We start from the raw sequence: 23,807 nt of genomic DNA, 5'->3' as shown, positions 1-23,807 counted from the left end.
TCTTGGATTTACCAGACATAGGAGAGCGGGTTTACTATCAGCCTTGCATGGACATCTCAGAGATGTTCACCCTAGAGACCAGGAGGACAGTATTCAGGGCACTGACCAGGTCAGGAAACACTCCTAAGTCTGAGACTGCCTACAAACCTAGTGCCAGGGTAATTAGCAGGTGTGTCACCTATAACATCTACCCTAACAGCGGCAACAAGGGTAGTATCTCTATGATGAGGGCATACATTACCTACTGCTTACTAGGAGCTGGTCAGGGAGGTCTAGTCATCAACCTTCCATACTTGCTTCTTCAAGTCATGCTTTATCATGCGAGGAACCCAGCTGATGGGAACCTTCCATATGGGAAGTTTCTCACCTTAATTTTTCAGCACTTTGGGGTTCCATTGGAGGGCGAGTTTATTGATAGGACCAAATCTAGGCCTATAGATAAGACTTCTATCTTGAAGATGAAGGTGCTTGGGGAAGATCCAGTAGTGGGCGAGGAGGAGGGTGGTGATGCATAAGGTGAGGGTAAGACCGAAGAGGAGTAGGGCGACATTGGAGTAGACACTCAGGGCATTTATACAGAGGAGCTAGGCATGGATAAGGGCGACTTGGAGGGCTTAGGCACCCTGTTCACTGACCTACCCGCTTATGAGTCAGCCGGTGCCACTAGCTCACAGGTTCCAGGTCCTTTAGAGTGGTCTCAGATAATGGCACATTTCCAGAGCCTCGGTACCCAACTCACTACCTTAACGACCAGAGTAGATCAGGGTTTCACTTCCCTGGAGCGCAGAGTGGATTCTGTAGAGCAGCGCCTCAACTTCTGGGATAGGTTCTATAGAGTTGATTCACGCCAGACACAGGCTCTGCCTAGTGATATTCCTCCTACAGAGTAGTTCCTTATCAGTTCCTGACAGTCTGCTATGTGATCTAGATCATCATCATTTTTTTCCATGCTTATGTATTTTTCTTTCTTTGTTTTCAGTTTATGTACTTGTTGAATTGCAGTTATGCAATCAAACTTTTGTAATTATTGCTGAGTTAATGAAAATTTTGCATCTTTACTTAATTGCATCTACCTCCCCTGTGGTTTTTAATTCTTGTATGTTTTATTGTTTAAAGCTTATTAGTCCTAGTCTGCATTCCATAATCGTAAGAAGAGCCTCACGCTCTGATACCAAGCTCTGTCACACCCTAAACCACCCCCTAGGAGGATTGGGTAGGTGACCCGAATTGCATAACGGCAATCCGCCAAATCCCACGGATCTAGAAGCAGTGCTTACGATCATGGAACCACAACCATCTCTTTACCATAAGCAAGATCAGAGTGTCGCAGATAACTACAATTTAATAAACAAAAGGAAACGTAGCGATACGGGGAAACAGTGATAATATTTACATATAAAAGGTTTACATTTCCCATCAACCCACACACAAAGAAAACAAAGAAACACGGCTGATGAGTACAGTACTACATACAAAAATATATACAGGGCGAACATACTCAGCCCCAAAAAGGAAAAAAGTAAAAACTATAAAAAACAAGTCAGAACGGGGATAACTCCAGATAACCCAAAAGGAGTCCCCAAGTCAAAAAGCTATCATGAACACTCTTCAATGGTCTTCATCAACAACCATCGAATACGTGCGTAGGATCGGTATGACCTCCGTCGGGGTCCACACCAAGATCATTGTAACAACCAAAAGTCTCCTCCTCGTGATGGCCCACCATGCCACAGTGGCATCCACCTGCAAAATCATCTAAGAAAAACATTGCATAACAGAGTGTGAGCCCCACTGAGCTCGTGAGCAAATAACATCAATCGTGCATGCACATGCAATCACAATTCACAATTCATATGGTCCTACATGATATGCAAGTCCAGTTTGATTATTAGCCACCTAGCAATACAACTAAGTCAAGTCTGTGCTACTACAATCCCCAATATATGTATCCCTGGTGCGGGTTTCTAACCCCTTCCCACGATACACCCATTGAGTTGTCGGAGAAGATTGGTCAGCCCCTGCATTAGTTCACCTAAGTCGGCCCGACCAGCCCTCTGTGATTAACCTGGGGAAACAACTGTTTCTTCCCTTATTTTCTTTTCTGGCTTAAAGCCCATATGCACCATTCTGGTGTTCTTTTATTCTTTTTCTCTCTCCCTGATAATTGCCCCCACAGGTATCCAGCACCTTAACCCCTACTAGCAAGGGTGCGTAGCACGGGTGATGAAACTCTAGCCCCATGTCTATATGGCATCGTATGAGTCAAGCGGTGTCAACCGTACCCCATAATACGAGCTACCACAGGCCCCATTTCCAAGCCGACTACGACATCTAGTCTAGCAGACATTCATCAAGCACACATTCTCAGAGTTGATCAACGGTCATTCAATATGCAGTGATTTGAATAGCTTTAAATAGAAATAAATATCATAGCATTTATATTCATTTCTTATTAGCCGGCATTAGATCATGATCACATTTACACATATGATAGTATTATTTACTCACCAATACTTGGCTCTAGGTACTCAGTCACAAATTCAGTTCCAGCAGTTGTTTGGTCGTTGTCCTCGAGCACGGGATCAAGTCCTAGATGTAAATCACAAGTTGTCATGTTAAGGTATCAGTCTGTCATTAGAAGTCCTAGGGTTACCCTAATCTTACTGGGTTAACCCGGAGTTCAATTGGTTCACTCTTGGAATCACTGGGCCATACATTGAGCCTTAGGTCATGTCCCGGTGCATCAACCAAAGTCAGTGGCTCAAAGGGCAAATTGGTCATTTCCAGGGTTGTACCTGACCCTGGCCTAGGATATGCTTATAGTGCTGTCCACGGCTTGTCTGTGCTGTAGGACCAAGCACAACAGTGATACAATCACTTACGGGACCCACTAGGGTTTTAAAATATTTCCCAATTAAGGACAGATGTGGGGAAAGGGTATTTTTATCATTTCCTACATCCCACAGTGTTCAGGGGGTCATTGGATGAGATCCCCTAGCTCTGTCCAACAAAACAGCAGGTTTCCATCACTGGGCATTGGCTCTAGGTGTTGCTGCATCGCCCAGTGCCTGCAATCGACAGCAAGGCTGAGATCCCAAGGTGGGGCCTGCAAGGCTGGGCTTATACCTGATCCTCTGCATGTTTAGGGGATTAGGTAGCCCCAGTGATGGTCTACATCATGGTCCAGAGGGTTTTTCCATCAGGCCCACTGTCAGGCTGACTGTAGCTGCCCATGTAGCCCTGATGAATAGTGTTCAAGGTTTTGGCTAGGCTTGGATTTCAGTTCCAGCCTTGTATATGGCTGAAAATACATGAATCAAGAGGGCTCAAGGCTGCCTCCATCTAGGGTTAGGGCTGTGCAGCCTGGGCCAGCACCCAGAGTTCCAAACCACAGATCAATAGGGCCATCTGGCAGTGCAGGTGGGCACAACCAGATTTCGGCCATAGAAACCGCACATCTAAATGCTAAAAATGCACAAAGATCTCGGATCTTCCATGCACAAGGTCTGCATGGTAGATCTGGACCAACACTGGGCAAACCCTACCTAGTCTGGACTGCCCAGGGAGCAAAACACAGTGAAAACAAGAGAGGGATAGGGAGCCGCAACATGGAGGAGTATTTTATACCTGCACAAGGCTGGGAGAACTCGGATCCAAGCTGGTTACAGGGCTGCAGCAAGTCCTCCTCCCGTCTTCTTCCTTCTTCGCTCTTCTTCTCCTTCTCTTTCTCTCCTTTTTCCTCTCTTTCTCTCCTTCGGATTCAGCAGAGAACAAGAGCTCTAAATGAGCTCAGGTCATGCCTATTTATAGCCCCAAGACCACTAAGGTCTGTTTGGCCTAAAGTCCCCTTTTTAAAAATCAGTTTTTAACTTAATTCTGACTGATTCTGGGCTCACTGGTGGGGTCCACACTAAACTAGGGGTATGAGGTGGTCCCTCAGACTCCCCTCTATTAGTGGAGGGTTCCCATGTCCATGTTGGGTGGTCTCCACAATTAAAATAATAAAAATTAATCAAAATCAGCCATTGGGCGATGTCACTGGGCCTTGCTGCATCACCCAGTGCCATCGCCCAGAGAATTCCAGCAAGCTGAAATTCAATGGGGCTTGCACAGGGGTTTGACTCTTGGTCAGGGTATTGTCCCCACATGCCCCCTAGGGACTTTTACATGATTTTTTAGAAGTGGGTCCCACCATTATAAGGAGGAGAGAGATTACCTGGGATCCAAACCATATATCAAGCTGTGAGCTGCACAGTTGCAGGGGTTTGCTATCTATCTTCTAATAGGTATATAGGGAAACCTGTTCAAGGTATTCTCATTGATCTCATTGAGTGGAGTGACGCTCCACTGTGATCCTGGTGGCCTGGCCAGGGGTTCCTGCCCTTCAAAACAAAAATCCAACCAGTCAGGAGCAGGGTTTGACATTAGGCAAGGAGATCCCATGTCTAACTAATTTGTTGTGTCATCATGCATAGTGTCTTTCCATTTCTTCATTTTAGGACATATTACTAATTTCCATAGGCAAAAATCCAAAAAAGAAAGAAAATCTGATAAAATCATAAAAATTTTAATGAATTTTATCTTATTAAAACTTTTTTGAAAAGTTTTAATGTGAAAACATACCCATTTAAAGATTCTATGCATGGAAATGTATTTTCTTATCTTAGAGGGGCATTTTAGTAATTTTCCTAGTTGAAGAAAGATGTTTGTTTTGATGTTAGTATATTGTTTCTTTTGAAAAAATAAAGCTTGTCATCTTTACTATTTTACCCTTCAGGGCATTCCAATCACTTTGCATTTGATCTTTTGTTTAAGACCTTAGGGGATGTTCATCATTTAGTTTCAACATTTTTAGCATACTTATGCATGCTTAATATAAAAATTTCATTATGTGATGTGTTTTTTTCATCCCATGCATTCTTGCCCTATAGGGGTATTTCAATAATTGTCAGTTCTCACTATTTGATTTTCATAAAGTCTAGTATCATATTATTTATGTGTATTTGATGTTGTTAAAACATATTTTAGTCATTTTGGATATCTTAGAATAATTCCATGGACCTCCCATTTATGTATATTTATAAAGCTTATAATCTATTTTTCATAGATCAACAATTTCTTCGGTGGCTAGGAGAGATGGTTCGGTGATCACAGGGGTTGATGATATCAAAGAAGAGGTAGGAAATTATTTTAGAAGTGTGTTTAGACCTGGTTACCATCCAATCCATTAGAGGTTGCCTGTTGGTGTGATTAATACATTCCTATCAAGTGACCAGATTCATGTCCTTCAGGGAATCTCTTTAGAGAATGAAATTTTGACTGCTAGTAAAGCCAATAAGTTTAACCGTTCCCCCGAGCCTGATGAGTTTTCTATGGGTTTCTTTGTGGTGGTGTGGGACATTATCAAAGTGGACCTGGTGTAGGTTGTTCAAGTTTTTTCTTGAATCCATCACAGATAAGGGGGGTGAATAGAACTTTTATATGTTTGATTCACGAAAAGATGGGGCTCATAGTTTTGCGGACTTTCGGCCTATTGCATTATGTAATCTTCTTTACAAATTTGTGGCCAAAGTATTAGCTAATAGGTTGAAAGTGGTGATGGTTGATCTTCTGAGTCTTAACCAGGGTGCGTTTGTAACGCCACAATCCTGGGGTAAGAAAAAGTGCAGCCCTCACGGGCAACGACCGTAAGGCCAATTAAACATCGAGTATTATGACCAGATAATCTTAATAACATCGATAAATAGAGTAAACTTAGTGAAAATAATTCTTACTCCATTCACCAAAGAAACCTTCATGAACATATACAAAAATCATAAATACAATACACACAATACAAAGTCCCTTACAACCTTTTTGATAAACATTAAATTAAAACATGGAGTCTCGTGATGCGGAGTCAAAGATCCCAACTTGTCGCACCTGGTCAACGAACCTTGCTCCTCTATCCTGAAAAAGATGTCCCCAACCCCAGAGGGGTAAGCTACCATAGTCTAGTGAGTAAAATGTGTTCTAATAAATCTCACCATAAAACATCCATATATATAAATGTATAATTAAATCCATACCTAACCTGGTTTAATATTATAATTGGGTGTTATCCTAAATACATACGAGCTAATATACCAAACATACAACATTATAAAAGTCACAAAGTCCATGCTCTGGTGAGGTAAGCACACACACACACAAAACATTACCCTACTTATCCTTGGATAGTATGGACTCACACATTAGATTGGTACCATACCCATGCACCCATGGAATGGACTCACAATCCCACCATACTTCTCCACGCGTAGGCGGGAACAACACTCAAACCTCCTCACACTTCTTCCACATTTGTCATAATGGCTCATAGATGAAAATAACCTTCTATCTCTTCTCATCCCCTATCATTTGTCATAATCGTTCATAGATGTAAATGACCTTCATATTGAATCTCCACTTCTCCCCTACTAAGTGAGATCAAACCTTGTACCCTCTCACTCCTCCTCCCTTGCTAAGAGAGGTATATCACAAATAACCTCTCACTCCTCTGGCCCCCGCTAAGTGAGGTAGATTGTGATACTATCTGTGTGATAGAGGTGCACATAGCTCCAATTCATCAATCACACCATACATATCACATTCACAACCCACACATGATATCAATACCAAATAATATTAATGTTCACAACACTAATAAGTGAGTCTTGTAAGCCATTTGGAGATTCTTGATGATCATCTTAACCTGCTATTTCTCCGTGGGCCAGTTCCACATCAGTGCAGCCTTTGACCTAAACCTCATCAGGTACTGAGTGAACCCTTCGTTAGTCTCTTGCTTAGTGGTCTTCATGTCTCGACGGGTCAACTCCATCTCAGTGTTGTATGAGTATTGGTTCTTAAAGGCCTTCACCATGTGGTCCCAAGTACGGGTTTGAGAAGAATCTAAAGACATAAGCCATCTCAAGGCGGGCCCAGTCAAAAACATCGGAAATGCCTCGCGCATTTGTTGCTTAGAAAAGTTCCTAATTCTCATTTGGCCTACATATACCCTAAGGTGGATTCGTGGGTCACCAGTTCCATCGAATTTCTCATATTTCCACTTGAAACCCTTGGGTAAGCATACTTCAGGGAAGAAACAAAGCCCCTCAGAATCAATCATTAGGTCCTCTACCCCTTTCACATTCTTCATAGCATGTTCCAATTGGTCAATCTTTTTCTTCAGGAGTTGGGTCTCAATTAAGTCAACGGAGGACTGTAATCTAGATTGAATTACTTCATCCTCTAGGGCTAGATTAGGGTTAAGTGAAGACCCTCCATGGAGTCACGTGCGGATCTGATCTAAGCTGATTTGTGGTAGTGTGGGAGTAGTGACACTTGTCGCCATCTTGGTCACTAAGCTTACTAAGAGTTGCATCTAAGCCTTCAGCTCCTCTATATCCGTATGATTATTTTCATCACCCATCTCTCATTCAGGGGGATTTGAAATGCGAACTAGTCTCCTGCCGATCTTAGCCCAACACCATGGGGACAATCGTGTCTTACCCTCAATCAGCTATAGAAGTCACGAGGTAAGGCTGAGATCAATAGACTCACCCCTGTAGCAAATAGGATCTCCCAAAGGATGCACAACATAAGAGCCCATACACATTACATCATTCTGGCCGACTTAGCCTCGCCCCGGTCATAGCGGAACCATGTTCCTTTAAGTCACATAGGATTTCTTTGAATCTTATAATTCTGTATTTATTTTTCAAGGTTCTCTATATATTGTTCTTTACTAATCGTAGAACTGGTATCCTGCCGCTTCAAAATAATGGTTCCTAATTGGATAGGGTCACGATTAGACCAAAAGAGAATTTAGGAAGAACTTAGGCCTATGGTGAACTTTGTACCCCAAATATTTCACCTTAGGGAAGGTATGATATGCAACATGATGCATAAACAAGTTCACAACAAGCATGCCAATCTCAAACAAGGGTTAATAAGTGTAGGCACTAAGTTGATCAAGTTCTAGGTTGGCCAACATTGAGAGCCGTGTGTTAGCGAAATGGGCTCAAGATGAGATCAGGGTTGATTAGGCCGATTAAGAACAAAGTCAACTAAGTGTTGATTCGGTTCTCAAACAATATTACAGTTAGTGTGTAGTGAGTGACCTAAGCGTTGGGCTCTAGATCCCTATATGATGCATGCTAGTTAAAACATAATGGGACCATAAAAGGGATCCCTTAGAAAGGTGCTCCTATATACCTCTCACAACTCCTACAAGTAAGATGATCAAACGGTATGACAGTGCAAGCCTCTTTGATATACCAAATGGTACGCTGCTAAGAGTCATAGTTTCACCAAGGGTAAGCCGTGTGTCTACACACCGGGCCCAGGGTTACACTACAAGGTCAAAATAACGGGGTTAAACCATGTGTTGTTGGCATGACCAATGGTGTGGGATAGTGTATGTGAATTATGATGCAAGTTAGTGCATAGAACTTAGCATCCAAAAGCATACAAAAAAAAGCATGCTATAACAGTACAACATATATTCCAAACATATCAAAAGTCTGACCTAAATTATATGATGAGCACATTTATGTGTGAAATCTTAGGGCGTAAAGCATACATTTTACCACCTTGGACAGAGTTACTTTGGTACTTTCTCGTGCTTTTCAGGTTTTGGGCTATTTTGGGCTATTCTGGACTATCGGGAGCTACATGTCCCAATTTACACGTAAAGTTATTATTTTTTTTTCATGATTGTAAAGAGGATAAAATTTGGAGCAAGTTGGATGTGCCGGAATGCAAGTACGCATTCGTCTAGCCCACCATATAGTTAATTATTCTTTTCAACCCAAGAAAGGTTAATAGGTCAAAAAGGAGCTGTAGTGCAAGCCCATAGTCATTCTACCACTGCCCAAGGACATTTTTGACATTGTAGAAGATATTTCTATGCAATGGTGGAGATCTACTGCAAGTACATGATTGTTACGGCAATTTCTCATTTTTGAAGAGAGAGAAGGACTGCTACCCACATGGAGGGGCCCACACTACCACTAGATTCCATTATTTTTGAAGGTCCACTACTGTCCACGATTTTTATTGGGCTGCACATGATGGGCATTGTGTTATTTGATTGAGTGGAAATCCTAGTCATCACCCTTGCTCTCTCTCTCCTCCAACTTTCCAAGGGCACTTTTGGAATTCTACTTGGGATAGATTTATTTTGAAAGATATTCTCTCACCTATGGAAGGTTGAAAAGTCAAAGATGCTTTGATCTCATTGCTTGGAGAAGATATCTATAAAGAAAAGGAAGCACTTGTTAGAATTAGAAATTTACTTTTCTAGAAATAGAAGGTTTATGTAGCTAGGATTTTTTGTATTTTCTTCTTTCTATTTTTTTTTTCTTTTTCTTAGGAGTCAAGGCATTGTAAAGGAGGAAGGAGAAGGGAATATTCCCTTAGATCTCCCACACTCTCTCTCCTCTCCACGATTTTTAGAGGAAGACCAGCCCAAAATTGTGGAGGCTTCTCTCCCTCTTCCCTTTTCTCTCTTCTTCTCACCTTTCCCCTATAAATACCCCCTACCTCTCTTGTAAAGCTTGCTCATTCACTTAGTGAAATTTCTTCTCTTCTTCTCCTTCTAATTTGTGATTTTTGGCTTTTCTAAATTCTAGTTTGCTTTTATGATTTTTATTTAATGATTTTAATACGTTTTATTTATGCTTTAATTTCAATTCATGTCTTTAATATGGTTGTAATAATTCTAGTTTAGGTTTTAAGCTTCCTAGTCTAAGTTCTTAAGTTGATGACAAGACTTGAAGATTTAGAAGGGGAAGTCATACAAAGTTTGTTCAAGTATTCAAGCTCTTCAATTACATTCATGCAAGCATATCCAGGTTTACTCTTTAACTCTGAAACTCATTCTCCCTCTCTTCTTCTTCTTCTACCTCTCTTTCTTTTATTTTTTTATGTGGTTGTGAAGTGTGGCTGTATTTTTGTTTTATTCCTTCCAATTTGTGTTAGTTTGATCCAATTTACGTTAGTTTGATAGGTTAGAAGCTCATGTGTTAGGACGCTAATTTAATCCCTTAGATGCTTGTGAGTTAGGATGCGTTAATTTTCATTAGTTTAATTAGTTTAATTTAACACGTTAATTTGATTCACTTTGCATTACTCTTAAGTTAGTTAAATAGAGTGGCATATATCTCCTTGTGTTCGACCCGTAGCTACGATTGACCCGTATGCTTGCGGTATTATTTTAACTCAAACAAGTTTTTGGCGCCGTTGGGGAGATTATTAATCACTTTATTTTTCTGATTTTTAAGTAGTTCGATGTGCTTTAAGTTACTCTCTTTCTCTTCCTCTTTTCTAAAAAAAAATAAAAAAATAAAGAGTTTTTGAAAACCTCTTCTTATTTCTCTTCTGTTTTAAATAGTGTGCGCCCAATCTAAAGTCCTTCATATGCCCAAACCTTACCTCTTTTGGTGTCCCTCATAGGATTAAGTTACCTATGATGCTACATCTTGACTTTGTTGGGTGGATTGGCATGTGACTTATCTTTGGAGGTGACCACTCTTAATAATAGAAAAGTGACATAGTGAGAGTTATTGGAAACAGAAACATACAGTAGTCCTCCACTCTACATCAGAATCCACTAGGAGTCGCCCGTAGGTGGCTCGTGAAGACTATACGGGTTCCCTTGCTGTCAACCTATATGGCCACCTTACAGCTTTGGAACCACTATTTCAATTCTTGAGGGACAGATGTACTATCAACCTTGGACTCTCTCTTATTTTTTGGTGATTTTTTTTCACTTTTCTTTAATTTTTCTAAAGGAGACCTCATATATGTTTAGGTGGCCAAAGTGTGGACTCGTGATTCATCTAACCGTCTTATTAGAATATCACCTTCTCCACCACCTTTGACCATGGGTGAGCAACAACCCAAGACTCTTAAGGATAGGTTTTACCTACTAGGGCTACACAACCTTCATGCATCAATCTGTCAGTTGTTGCAGGGAACAATTATGAACTCAAGACCCATTTCATTAGTATGCTACCCTACTTCCATGGGATGGCTAATGAGGATGCCTATCTTTTCCTTAGAGAATTTGAGGAGGTCTGTGTTCTAATTAAGGTTCAAAATTTAACTGATGATGCAGTTAGGCTTCGGTTTATACCCTTTGCCCTGAAGGACCAGGCCAAGAAGTGGCTCTATGGACTACCAACAAACTCCTTTAATACATGGGATGAGTTCACCATTGTCTTCTTGAGAAATTTTTTTCCTCTTCACAAGACCAATAAGCTTAAGAGTGACATCCTCCAATTCAGGCAAAAATTACATGAGTCCTTCTCTAAGTTCATGGAGAGATTCAAGGACCTCCTTTTAGAATGCCCTCACCATGGTATTGATTTATGGCAGCTTTGCCAAATTATTTATGAAGGCATAGACTTTCAGACCAACCAGCTTTTAGAGTCTATGTGTCCTGCAGGCTTTACCTCTTTTTCTAATGAGAATGATGCTTGAACGTTCTTGACCAATTTTGCTGAAAAGACTAGGGAGTGAGAATCTTTCCAAGAGGCTGAAAGGACCTCTAAGGGATATCTGATTGAGGGTGTTCCAGCCAAAGAGGTCAAACTTGACAGCCTCATCAAAAGGTTAGAGTCCCTAATACCTAAAGAGCCTATATCATTAACCAGGTCAACCATGGGTTAATATACAGTTGGCGCCATACCCCTGGACATCTTATGGAGGAATGCCCCAACACCCTTGTGGGTAATTCCAACACTGAGAATGTAAGTGCCCTCTACCAAAACAATCCATACAGCAACACTTACAACCCAGGATGGAGAAATCAACCTAATTTCTTCTAGAATCAAGAGAACTAATCAGGCCCTTCAAACTTTCACCATCTAAGCCAGCCTGGTTTCCAAAGGCCCAACTATGAACCACAAAATCAAGGTATGTCTCTTCACCCCCTTCCCCCCCCGTCCTCATCTAGGACCTCCATTGAATGCTGCTAGACCGCCTCTCCTTGCATCCTATCAGCCACCCCCAGGGTTTATCAATACAGGAGAAGCAACAAGAATAGGTGAGTTGGAGAAAAGCATGGTCCTTCTCATGAAAAGCCACAATAATATAGAGAAACAACTCACCCAACTCGTCACAATCCTGCATGAGAGGAAAACCGGGAAGTTACCTAACAAACCTGAGTCAAATCCTAGGCATCAAGTTCATATTCAGCAAGGTAACCAAGCTCCTCCAACCAATGTTGCACAAGGCCAACAACACCAAGGGCTCTCCAGCCAGGTAAATATTGTATATGCTTTAAGGAGTGGCCGTGAGTATCAATAGAATAGTACACCTTAGTCTTTACCATCTCATACTCCTATTGACTCTCCCCCTTCTGAAGAGGCCGTTGTAGTGCCTACTGTTCCTGGTTCGTCTGATGAACCTGAAGATATTCTAGATGATTTGGTTGAGGAAACCAAAGATGATTCTATTGAGGAAGTGAAAAGGACCACCCTAAGAGAGTTTATACCCCACCTGCCCCATTCCCAAATAGGTTGGTTAGCAAGAAGTCTCCCTATGTGGATAAAATTTTGGATGTTTTTAAACAGGTTCAGGTGAACATTCCTCTATTGGATGCTATAACCCAGGTCCCCGCTCATGCTAAAGTCCTCAAAGACTTATGCACCCAAAATCGAACCACCAATGTGCCCAAAAAGGCATTCTTGGCTACTAACATCAGTTCTCTTATTGCACAGTCAGTTGCAGCCAAGCATAAGGACCCTGGAAGCCCCACCATCTCTTGCACTATAGGCAACACCACTATTGATCATGCCTTATTAGACCTTGGTGCAAGTGTGAACCTATTGCGTTATCATGTCTACCAACAGCTGGGATTGGGAGAGCTGAAACCGACCAGAATTACTCTTCAACTTGCAAATAGGTCGGTTAAAGTTCCTAAGGGGATGATTGAGAATGTCCTGTTAAAGGTTGGAGAATTTATATTTCCTATGGATTTTATTATCTTAGATACCCAGCCCACTGCCAATTTTAAGGATCAAATCCCAATCATATTGGGTAGACCCTTCCTTGCTACCAGTAATGCTTTAATCAATTGTAGGAATGGTCTCATAAAATTATCTTTTGGCAATACTTCTGTGGACTTTAATGTATTTAGGTTGGACAAGTAGCCCGATATGGATGAAGAGGTATATATGCTTCAGGGATTTCCCGATGATGTTGATACATTCTTTGAGATTGATTTTGATTTGGGATTTCAAGAATGTATGGAGGAATTGAAGGGTGTTGATGATACCCCCTTATCTGAGGTCTGGAGCATCCAACCACCTTTGGAGCCCCTTGGACCCCTATCCACCTCCATTCCCAAACCCTCTATTATTGAGCCCCCCACATTAGAGTTGAAGGCATTGCCCTCCAACCTCAAGTATGCCTTCCTAGGACAAGATGACACTTTTCCTATAATTATTGCTTCTGATTTGACTTCTATACAGGAAGAAGAGTTGATTAAACTTCTAAAAGAACATAAGGAAGCCATAGGTTGGACCATGTCAGACCTCAAAGGCATTAGCCCCTCTATTGTTCAACATCATATTCATCTAATGGAGAATTCCAAACCTTCTAGGGAGCCCCAAAGGAGGGCTAATCCTGTCATGAAAGAGGCAATCAAGAAAGAGATCCTAAAGTGCTTGGATCATGGCATAATTTATCCTATCTCTGATAGCCAATGGGTGAGTCCTGTGCAAGTTGTGCCAAAGAAAGGAGGAATCACTATGGTTGAGAGTGCCAATAATGAATTGATTCCAACCCGTATCCAAATGGGATGGAGAGTGTGCATTGACTATAGAAAATTGAATGCGGCAACTTGGAAGGACCACTTCCCCTTGCCTTTTATTGATCAGATGTTAGAGAGACTAGCTGGCCATGAATATTATTGTTTTCTTGATGGTTATGCAGGCTACAACCAAATCCTTATTGCTTTAGAGGACCAACACAAGACTACATTCACATGCCCTTATGGAACCTTTGTTTACAGGCGTATGCCTTTTGGGCTCTAGAATGCCCCTGCTATATTCCAAAGGTACATGATGAGTATCTTTTTTGATATGGTAGAGCACTTCTTAGAGGTGTTTATGGATGATTTTTCTATTCACGGCTCTACCTTTTCTAAATGCTTGCATCATCTTTCTTTGGTTCTTAAGAGATGCATAGAAAAGAACTTGGTTTTGAATTGGGAGAAGTGCCACTTCATGGTGAAGCAAGGCATAGTTCTTGATCACATTGTGTCCAAAGATGGGATTCAGGTTGATAGATCCAAGGTGGACCTCATTGTTAATTTACCACCACCCAAGAGTGTGAAGGACATTAGATCTTTTCTTGGCCATGCAGGTTTTTACAGGAGATTCATCAAGGACTTTAGCCAGATAGCTAGACCTCTCACTTCCCTTTTGGCATAGGATTGCCCATTTGAATTCTCCCTTGAGTGTTATAAGAGTTTTGAGCAATTGAAAAGAGCATTGACCTCACCCCCCATTATTCAAGTTCTAAATTGGACAGTTCTATTTGAGCTTATGTGTGATGCCTCTGATTGGACAGTTCTTGGGCAAAGAATTAACAAATTGCCCCATGTGATTTACTATGTAAGTAGGACTCTTAATTATGCACAGCTCAATTATACCACCACTAAGAAAGAATATTTAACTGTTGTGTTTGCTTTAGAGAAGTTTAGGCCCTACTTGATTGGATCACATGTGATTATTTATACTGACCATGCAGCTAGCAAATATCTTGTGCAGAAGAAAGATGCCAAGGCTCACCTCATTAGGTGGGTCCTTTTGTTGCAAGAATTTGATCTTGAAATTAGGGATAAAAAAGGGTGTGAAAATTTGGTTGCAGACTATCTATCCCGGCTGCCTAATTCTTTGACTGTCGATTTTTCAGTCAACGAGAACTTTCTTGATGAGTATCTGTTGGCAGTGTCTAGTGAACCTTGGTTTGCTGCCATTGTTAATTATCTGGCTACGGGTGTGACACCTGCACATTGGTCCACCCAAGATAAGAATCGTTTCTTTTCACAGGTGAAATATTTCTTTTGGGATGATCCTTATCTTTTTAAGACTTGTCCAGATCAGGTAATCCGGAGGTGTGTTCCTGATCATGAGCAATAATCTGTCTTATCTTTTTGCCATGATCAGGCTTGTGGAGGCCATTTTGGGCCCAATAAGACGGCGGCCAAGGTTTTATAGTGTGGATTTTATTGGCCTACTATTTTTAAAGATGCTTTTTCTTATTGTAAGGTGTGTCCTTCATGCCAATCCTTAGGGCATCTCACTAGGAGAAATATGATGCCCCTCAACCCAATTCTGGTGGTTGAGGTGTTTGATGTATGGGGTATTGATTTCATGGGGCCTTTCCCGAACTCTTTTGGTAACCTGTACATATTACTTGCTGTGGACTATGTGTCCAAATGGATTGAGGCAGTTGCTTGTAAGACCAATGACCACAAGGTGGTTGTGAAATTTCTGAAGGAGAACATCTTCTCCCATTTTGGTACTCCTCGTGCTATCATTAGTGATCAGGGCAAGCATTTTTGTAATCGACCCTCATGAGGAAATATGGTGTCATTCACAAGTTGGTCACACCCTACCATCCCCAGACCAGTGGCCAGGTTGAGGTTTCAAGTCGGCAGATAAAGCAAATTCTTGAGAAATCATCAACCCAAACCATAAGGATTGGTCTAACCGGTTGGTAGATGCTTTGTGGGCCTATAGGATGGCCTTCAAGACCGATCTTGGTCAATCTCCATACCATCTGGTGTATGGAAAGGCATGTCACTTACCTGTAGAGATTGAGCACAAGGTCTTTTGGGCTATCAAGAAGCTTAACTTTGACCTACCCACTGCAGGTGCCCATAGGAAACTCCAACTATCTGAGTTGGAAGAGCTTAGGAATGAGGCATATGAGAATGCCCAGATTTACAAGGCAAAAATCAAAGCTTTTCATGACAGGAATATTTTGAGAAAAACTTTTGAGGTAGGCCAGAAAGTTTTATTGTATAATTCTCGTTTGCACATCTTTCTAGGTAAGTTGCGCTCTAGATGGGATGACCCCTAGATAGTCCAGACTGTTTATCCTCTTAGGGCTGTTGAAGTCCTCAATCCAAGTACAGGAGTTACTTTTAAGGTAAATGGCCAACGTTTGAAGCCATACATTGAGATGCCTTCTCCAGTTGAGGAAGAGGTCATGGATCTCTACGAGCCTCTTTACCTTGACCACTGATATCCTGGTATGTATCCCCTCCCTTGTCCTTATTCCTTCTTTTCTGCATGCATTGAGGACACTGCATGAATTAAGTGTGGGGGGGTGTTGGACTTAATTGTTGAATTTTATGAATTGTGATTGTGGCGATAGTTTGGTTATGTGCATAAGTCTCTTCGATTTGCAAAGCGAGAGAAAGAGGGAATTAGGTGCCCTAGCATGCGAAATAATAAAAAATTCCTTTTCAAGGATGGTAGTTGGTTTATATCCGGTGAGAGGGATTGAGTTGGAAGATATGAGCGTTATTTCATTTGATGGCTAGATTTCTCTATGCATTTTATGGACCCCTTGATCTTTTGGCTAGTAGTTGAGACCAATTTGTTTGTGGCAAGGCAAGGCATAAAAGTAAATGAAAAAGAAAAAAAAAAAAGAAGAAAGGAAAGTGGAATTCCTTAGGACTAGACAGGGCACTGTGCCTCATGAAGCAGGGTGACTTGATCGAAATTCCTTGGAAGGAAACTCAAAAAAAAAAAAAAAACTCTTGCATCAATGTTTCAATGTCTTATGGATATATGCAAAAAGCGAAGCTACCAAGTATTTGGGTGTCTGGTGTATGCTCCACCATGTCATTCAGAGAACAGTAGTAGAGTAGAAATAGAGTTTGTGGTTGAGAAAGCAAAAAAAAAGAAAAAAAAAAGAAAAGCTTTTGCCTTAATGCTTGGAAAGAAAGTATGGTAAAAAATACTCAATGCCTAAGTCTTTGGTTCCATCGATGCTATGAGTGGTTTACTTGAAGGTGAGTAGTGTTCAGAAAATATGAGGAGATCCCTTGACCTTGATGCATGCTTGTTACTTGAATTGATGTGGGGTGATAAAATTCAAGTGTGGGAGAATCTTTGGCTCCTTGATCTTTAGTTGAGTATTTCTTTGAGATTGTGTGCACTATCTTACTTATGCCATGATAAAAATTTACATCATCCTTTTTGATTTATTGAATTTTGGGTGTATATTCACTGCAAACACCCACGAGACACAACTCGTCCACTAGGGGTAACCTAGGGGTTTAACGACTTGTTGCACATGCTAAGTGCAACCGTGATTCCTACGAAAGTGAGTTAGGATTTTTGCATTTTAGGTTAGTTTTTCTTTTTGTTTACTTGAGGACAAGTAACGTTCAAGTGTGGGGGAATTTGATGCACACATTTATGTGTGAAATTTTAGGGCATTAGGGCATAAAGCATACATTTTACCACCTTGGATAGAATTACTTTGGTGCTTTCTCGTGCTTTTCAGGTTTTGGGCTATTTTGGGCTATTCTGAACTATCGGGAGCTGCATGTCCCAATTTACACGTAAAGTTATCATTTTTCTTTCCATGGCTGTAAAGAGGATTAAATTTAGAGCAAGTTGGACGTGATGGAACGCAAGTACGCATTCGTCTAGCCCACCGTACAATTGATTATGCTTTTCAGCCCAAGAAAGGATAATGGATCAGAAAGGACTTGTAGTGCAAGCCCATAGTTATTCTACCACTGCCGAAGGACATTTTTGACATTGTAGAAGATATTTCTAAGCAATGGTGGAGATCCACTGCAAGTATAGGACCGTTACGGTAATTTCTCATTTTTAAAGAGAGAGAAGGACTGCTACCCACTTGGAGGGATCCACACTGCCACTAGATTCCATTATTTTTGAAGGCCAACTACTGTCCACGATTTTTATTGGGCTGCACCCAGTGCTCCACGATTTTACTTGAGTACATGATGCGCATTGTGTTATTTGATTGAGTGGAAATCTTAGTCATCACCCTTGCTCTCTCTCTCCTCCAACTTTCCAAGGGCCCTTTTGGAATTCTACTTGGGATAGATTTATTTTGAAAGATATTCTCTCACCTATGGAAGGTTGAAAAGTCAAAGATGCTTTGATCTCATTGCTTTGAGAAGATATCTACAAAGAAAAGGAAGCACTTGTTAGAATTAGAAATTTACTTTTCTAGAAATAGAAGCTTTATGTAGCTAGGTTTTTTTGTATTTTCTTCTTTCTAATTTTTTTCTTTTTCTTAGGAGTCAAGGCATTGTAAAGGAGGGCGGAGAAGGGAATATTCCCTTAGCTCTCCCATACTCTCTCTCCTCTCCACGATTTTTAGAGGGAGAGCAGCCCAAAATCGTGGAGGCTTCTCTCCCTCTTCCCTTTTCTCTCTTCTTCTCCCCTTTCCCCTATAAATAGTCCCTACCTCTCTTGTAAAGCTTGCTCATTCACGTAGTGAAATTTTTTTTCTTCTTCTCCTTCTAATTTGTGATTTTTGGCTTTTCTAAGTTCTAGTTTGCTTTTATGATTTTTATTTAATGGTTGTAATAGATTTTATTTATGCTTTAATTTCAATTCATGTCTTCAATATGGTTGTAATAATTCTAGTTTAGGTTTTAAGCTTCCTAGTCTAAGTTCTTAAGTTGATGACAAGACTTGAAGATTTAGAAGGGGAAGCCATGCAAAGTTTGTTCAAGTATTCAAGCTCTTCAATTACATTCATGCAAGCATATCCAGGTTTACTCTCTAACTCTTAAACTCATTCTCCCTCTCTTCTATCTCATTCTCTCTTCTTCTTCTTCTCCCTCTCTTTCTTTTATTTTTTTATGTGGTTGTGAAGTGTGGCTGCATTTTTTTTTTATTCCTTCCAATTTACGTTAGTTGGATAGGTTAGATGCTCATGTGTTAGGACGCTAATTTAATCCCTTAGATGCTTGTGAGTTAGGATGCGTTAATTTTCATTAGTTTAATTAGTTTAATTTAACACGTTAATTTGGTTCACTTTGCATTACTCTTAAGTTAGTTAAATAGAGTGGCATATATCTCCTGTGTTCGACCTGCAGATGCGATTGACCCGTACGATTGCGGTATTATTTTAACTCAAACATTATACAAGTAAAAGTAATCCCCAGTGGAGTCGCCACTATGAGGACAATGACAAGGTAGGGGATCACCATGTGTCTTCCACCTCATCCCTCTTCGGGAATAAGAGAGAGGGGAAGTGAGAGTTTGGAGTCGCCACCTAGAGGCGGGTCTAGGACCTGAGGAATGCAATGTAATGAATCTCATGCAATGCCCTATTGGGGTCAAATGGTCCGTTGGTTTGGGTATGGGTCAAGTTATGGTCTGGGGAAGGTATTAGGCACCCTAGTCTACTGGACTTGCCGGTCTTTCTATTGCTAGGCAGGATTAGGTTATAACATGCTTTTTGGGGAGAATGTAAGAGGTAAGATAATTGTAAGAAAAGAAAACATAGGGATGGATAAGAAGCACATACCCGAAGGTTCGGCTACAAGGAAAGGGTTAGTATACATGAAAGTAAAGTAAATGACTCAAAATGTAGACAACCTAAACACGGTTGACACTAAGCTAAGTGTAGTAGGACGATAGAAATAAGCATGAAAATTTGGGATTGAAAAGACATGGAGAACATATTCATAGCATATGAATATACACAAATAAAAAATCCATAACATGAATACGAGAATGGGGGAGTCTTAGACTACGGGGGATGACGATCATAAATTAATGCGTGTATGTAGGCGAAATACAACATTAAAAAGAAAGGAGAGAAGGCAAGGGGTATGTGTGACCACCATCTAGAAAGATGGGATCACACTACCTTGGAGATGCAAAGTTAAGCGAAAGGTGAAAAACCACGCAAATTAAACAAAAATGAAAGAGTATAGAAGAACCTACCTAGTTCAGAAGCGACCAAAATGGAGGTGTGGAGGTTTTTCTTTTGTAACTCAGGGGGTTTGCACATTGAGCAAGTATCGTCGCTTGTGGTGGCTTCTCTTGTCTCTTCGTATGCAGCTCTTCGTTGTCAAGCCGAGATCACCAGTTAGTTGTCTGGAGGCTTTGATCTTGAAGTCTCAAGTTTGTTGTGACACTCAAGGGGACAAGGAGGCAATAATAGGCTAAAGCCAAGTAAGGGGCCAAAGACTAAGGACTCAAGGCTCTTGAATGGGGGAGTTAAGATTGGGGCAAGCAAGCACCAAATGACATGAACTTGAACTAGGGACCCAATGGAAACTTTCTCTAACCTTCCTCAACATGAGAGGGGGTGTATTTATAGATGTAGAGGAGCGTGTGCACTCCCAAGTTCGTGTAGGGATTCTTGGTTTGATCTGGATCATCGAAAGGGATTGTCTTTGCATCGACGGTGGGTGTTTGGTCAAGATTATGGCCAATAGGGTATGGACATGTGTTTAGATGCCATAGAGAGTGTTTCTTGGGGCCTAAGGAAGCCAAAATATGCATCCAGGGTGCTAAAAATAGGCTTAGTCATGAAAGGAATCAATATTAGAGCTAAATATGGCAATTTTTGGCTTCTCGGATTAGCTCGAATTTGACATTGAACTGGGGTTGAGTCGACATCGAGAAGGGGTGAGGTCGACATCGAGTGGCTGTCGATGAACAATACTCGACATTAAGGGAAAGGGCTTGGGTTTTGACGTTTATTATCTGAATGTCAAGCTAGGTTAGACAGTAGGGATGTTCTAGCCGACAATGAGAGGTGATTACTCGATGTTGATGGAAGGTAGGGTCAATGTCGACTCGGGGTCTTTGAGTGTCAACCTAAGCTTCAATGTTGACAAAGATGGAATGGGCTATTTGGGCCAGGGTCTTTGCTGGGCTAGGCTGGTTCCAAGGGGTCTAGGTCAGGGCTAGCCTTTTCAGGGGATTTTGGAGGGCTTGGAGGCTCTGGTTTGGGCTCCGACAAGGGGAATCAACGATCGGTGAATGGATTCAGACAGTGCACACTGACGCTATATCCACAGATACACCGGCTCTAGGCCTTGGTGGGTATTCATCATTGTTACGGGAAACCTTTAGGGGGAAGGACAAAATGAGGTGTCTGCAGACCCTTACCACTTAATGCGTTTAAGATATTAAGTCTTCTACTCACTTCCAACCAAGTGAGTCATTTTAACTGATCCAACCTTATGGGGCTATAGCAGCTCACCAACCACCCAAGTGGATTGTTGCTCAACCGAACTGAAGTATAAAAGGAATAGTAATGGATAGGGGTAGGTAATCACATTTATTACTCTAACTATATTTGACTCTTACTTAACTATTGCTTGGATCTGACTTTATTATCAAAAATCAACCACGAGTTAACCTCGGGTTCATTCCACTGTCTATCCCTCTTTGCAGGTCATCCACCTCAGCCCGGTTGGAATCTAGCGGCAATAAAATCGTTCATTAATAAGTCAGTTATGGTCCCAGCCATTAGAGTGATTTATTTTTTAGAATTAGAACTGGACCGAATCTATTAATTGGTTAACACTAATCAAGAACCCTTTGGGTAGCGATTATGGTAGTTATATATGGGTGTTTAGGTTTTTCAATTACTATTCACTTTGTTGAACCAAACATTCTCTTACTAAAATGGACCACTAAGTCCATTTAATTTACTTATACATTTTGTATAATTATACCACAAATTGAGGGACTGAATTTTCCCACACCTACAGTCTAGGGATTCATGGGTTGGGATGGTGTCCATATGGTATAGGGGAACAATGGAGGGTATTGGGGTATACATTTTGGTCTTCGGACAGATTAAAAATTTGGACTATCAACCAATATTGAGTTTCCTTCTGTAACAGGAAACTCAACATTGGTTGATAGGGACCAATTAGGAAATGGAACCAGACCATCCCATTATTAATCGGTAGTCTATTGACATCCGATTAATTAGTTAGGTAGAATGTTTGTTGTCCTAGCTCAACAAAGGGGGAACCAATTAACACTCGTCCCAATTGACATCGCTAGTCTGGACCACATACTATATTAGCATTGGAGGGGGGAAAATCCCACAATAAAATTTCATACTATATTTTTCCCCTCACCTATTCACATGAAGTGACAAATTTTATTATTACTACAAAAACTAGGAGCTCATATATATATGCAAGCACTCATATTATGAAATGACACATCAAAAAGCTTGGCAAACAAATCCATACCATAAGACACCTGAGATATGTTATATCTAGTGAACTACCCATACTAGTTTTGTGAATACATGTTGACCAAAAAAAAAAAAAAAGGTTTTGTGAATACATACAAAACGAAATTGAAAAGATGATAAAAGAGTCTTTAACTTCTAAGTGACGAGGTTGAATAAATTGAAAAGATGATAAAAGCCTATCCTTTGTATCAGAATCCACCAGTTGCTCATCAAATTTCATGCTTTTATCTTGCTACAATCCTTATTGAAGAGCCCTAATTTCCATTTTTTCAACTGATCTAGAACTTGCACATTGATATCCACATACTGCATAGACAAAAAAAAAGCTCCAGTGAATTCTTGTGATCCAATTTATGATGCCATAGTTTTTTAAAACCTTTGGAAGCCCCATCAAAATTCACATAGTCATTTGTCTACATTCTTCAAATAGATTCTTAGTCAAAAATGCATTTTGAATCGAGAAAATAGAGAAGAATTGGGGTTTAGAACGAACTCTAGACCCAGAATCTATTCTGAGAATGCATACCAAACATTACCTCAACTTAATCTTGTTTGAGTGGCTGCCATGGGCTAACAATATCAGGCCTGTTGTTTATTATAATCTTAGAATGAAAACTTGCTTTTGTAAGAACTACTTTATTCTTAGCTCTACATTTGTAAAAACATCCACTACGGCATAGATTAGCATGCTTCAAATCACATTTTTTTTTTTTAACTTTAGAGAGTTGATGATGTAGGAGTACCAAAAAATGATTTCTGTTTTGAAATCAAATAAAGCGTAAGAGAATACAATTTTAACCCATTCACATTCAAATATTCAATAAACATGTCGTAGTCGTTTCTTGCAAGATCTACAAATGCTAGGACCATGGCTAGCCATTATCATCAAATGCTTGAAAGGGTGGCATGATCAGATAACAAAATTTTTAAAATAATCCTATCAAAATATCTAAATCTTAAGGGGGAGTATGGAGCTCAAGATGAGAGCTAATGTCTCTCATTTGAGCTTTGCCTTCTTAAGCCCCCCTAAAAAAAGTTTCGAATATAGTTATTTTTCTAGGAACTAATACAACCTTGATACAGATTGGGTTCAAGTAAGATTGAAATTGGGTGTTAACTCTTCCAGTGGATCCGTATCGAGATCAGCCTAATACTGATAATTGCCTGGTTTTGTATCAATGGAACAATTCTAATTAAGGGGAAATTTGTCAAGAAAAATCTTTTTTAATGAAAATTGAGGGTAGAACTGTCCTAATAGGTATCAAATAACTTTATATAAGCCTACCTCTATTGCATGCTCTAAAACTTTCTTTTCACCAATTAATTCATGAGCATTAAGCATCCAAGACAACACTAGAACTACGAAGGTAATAAAGTTAGAATCACCTTCTAATCATGTGAAGTTGCTCTGTATTGAGAAAGCTTCAAGAAATTTCTCTTGATTGAATGTAGTTCCCTCACAACATCTTTCATGTAAATACAGTCTCTTGGCGATTCCATGGAACACTGGAGTGCAATTTCAATTATTGAAGTTA

General features: G+C 40.5%; 1 pseudogene; it reads left to right on the top strand.

Moving 5' to 3' along the window:
• Positions 1-590: 590 nt before the first annotated feature.
• LOC122665502 lies at positions 591-23,802 on the top strand (annotated as a pseudogene).
• Positions 23,803-23,807: the final 5 nt, after the last annotated feature.

Source organism: Telopea speciosissima, chromosome 6, assembly GCF_018873765.1.
Source record: "Telopea speciosissima isolate NSW1024214 ecotype Mountain lineage chromosome 6, Tspe_v1, whole genome shotgun sequence".
NCBI classification, from domain to species: domain Eukaryota; kingdom Viridiplantae; phylum Streptophyta; class Magnoliopsida; order Proteales; family Proteaceae; genus Telopea; species Telopea speciosissima.
The sequence above is the reverse complement of the archived record's forward strand: the minus strand, read 5'-3'. Positions and strand labels throughout refer to the sequence as shown.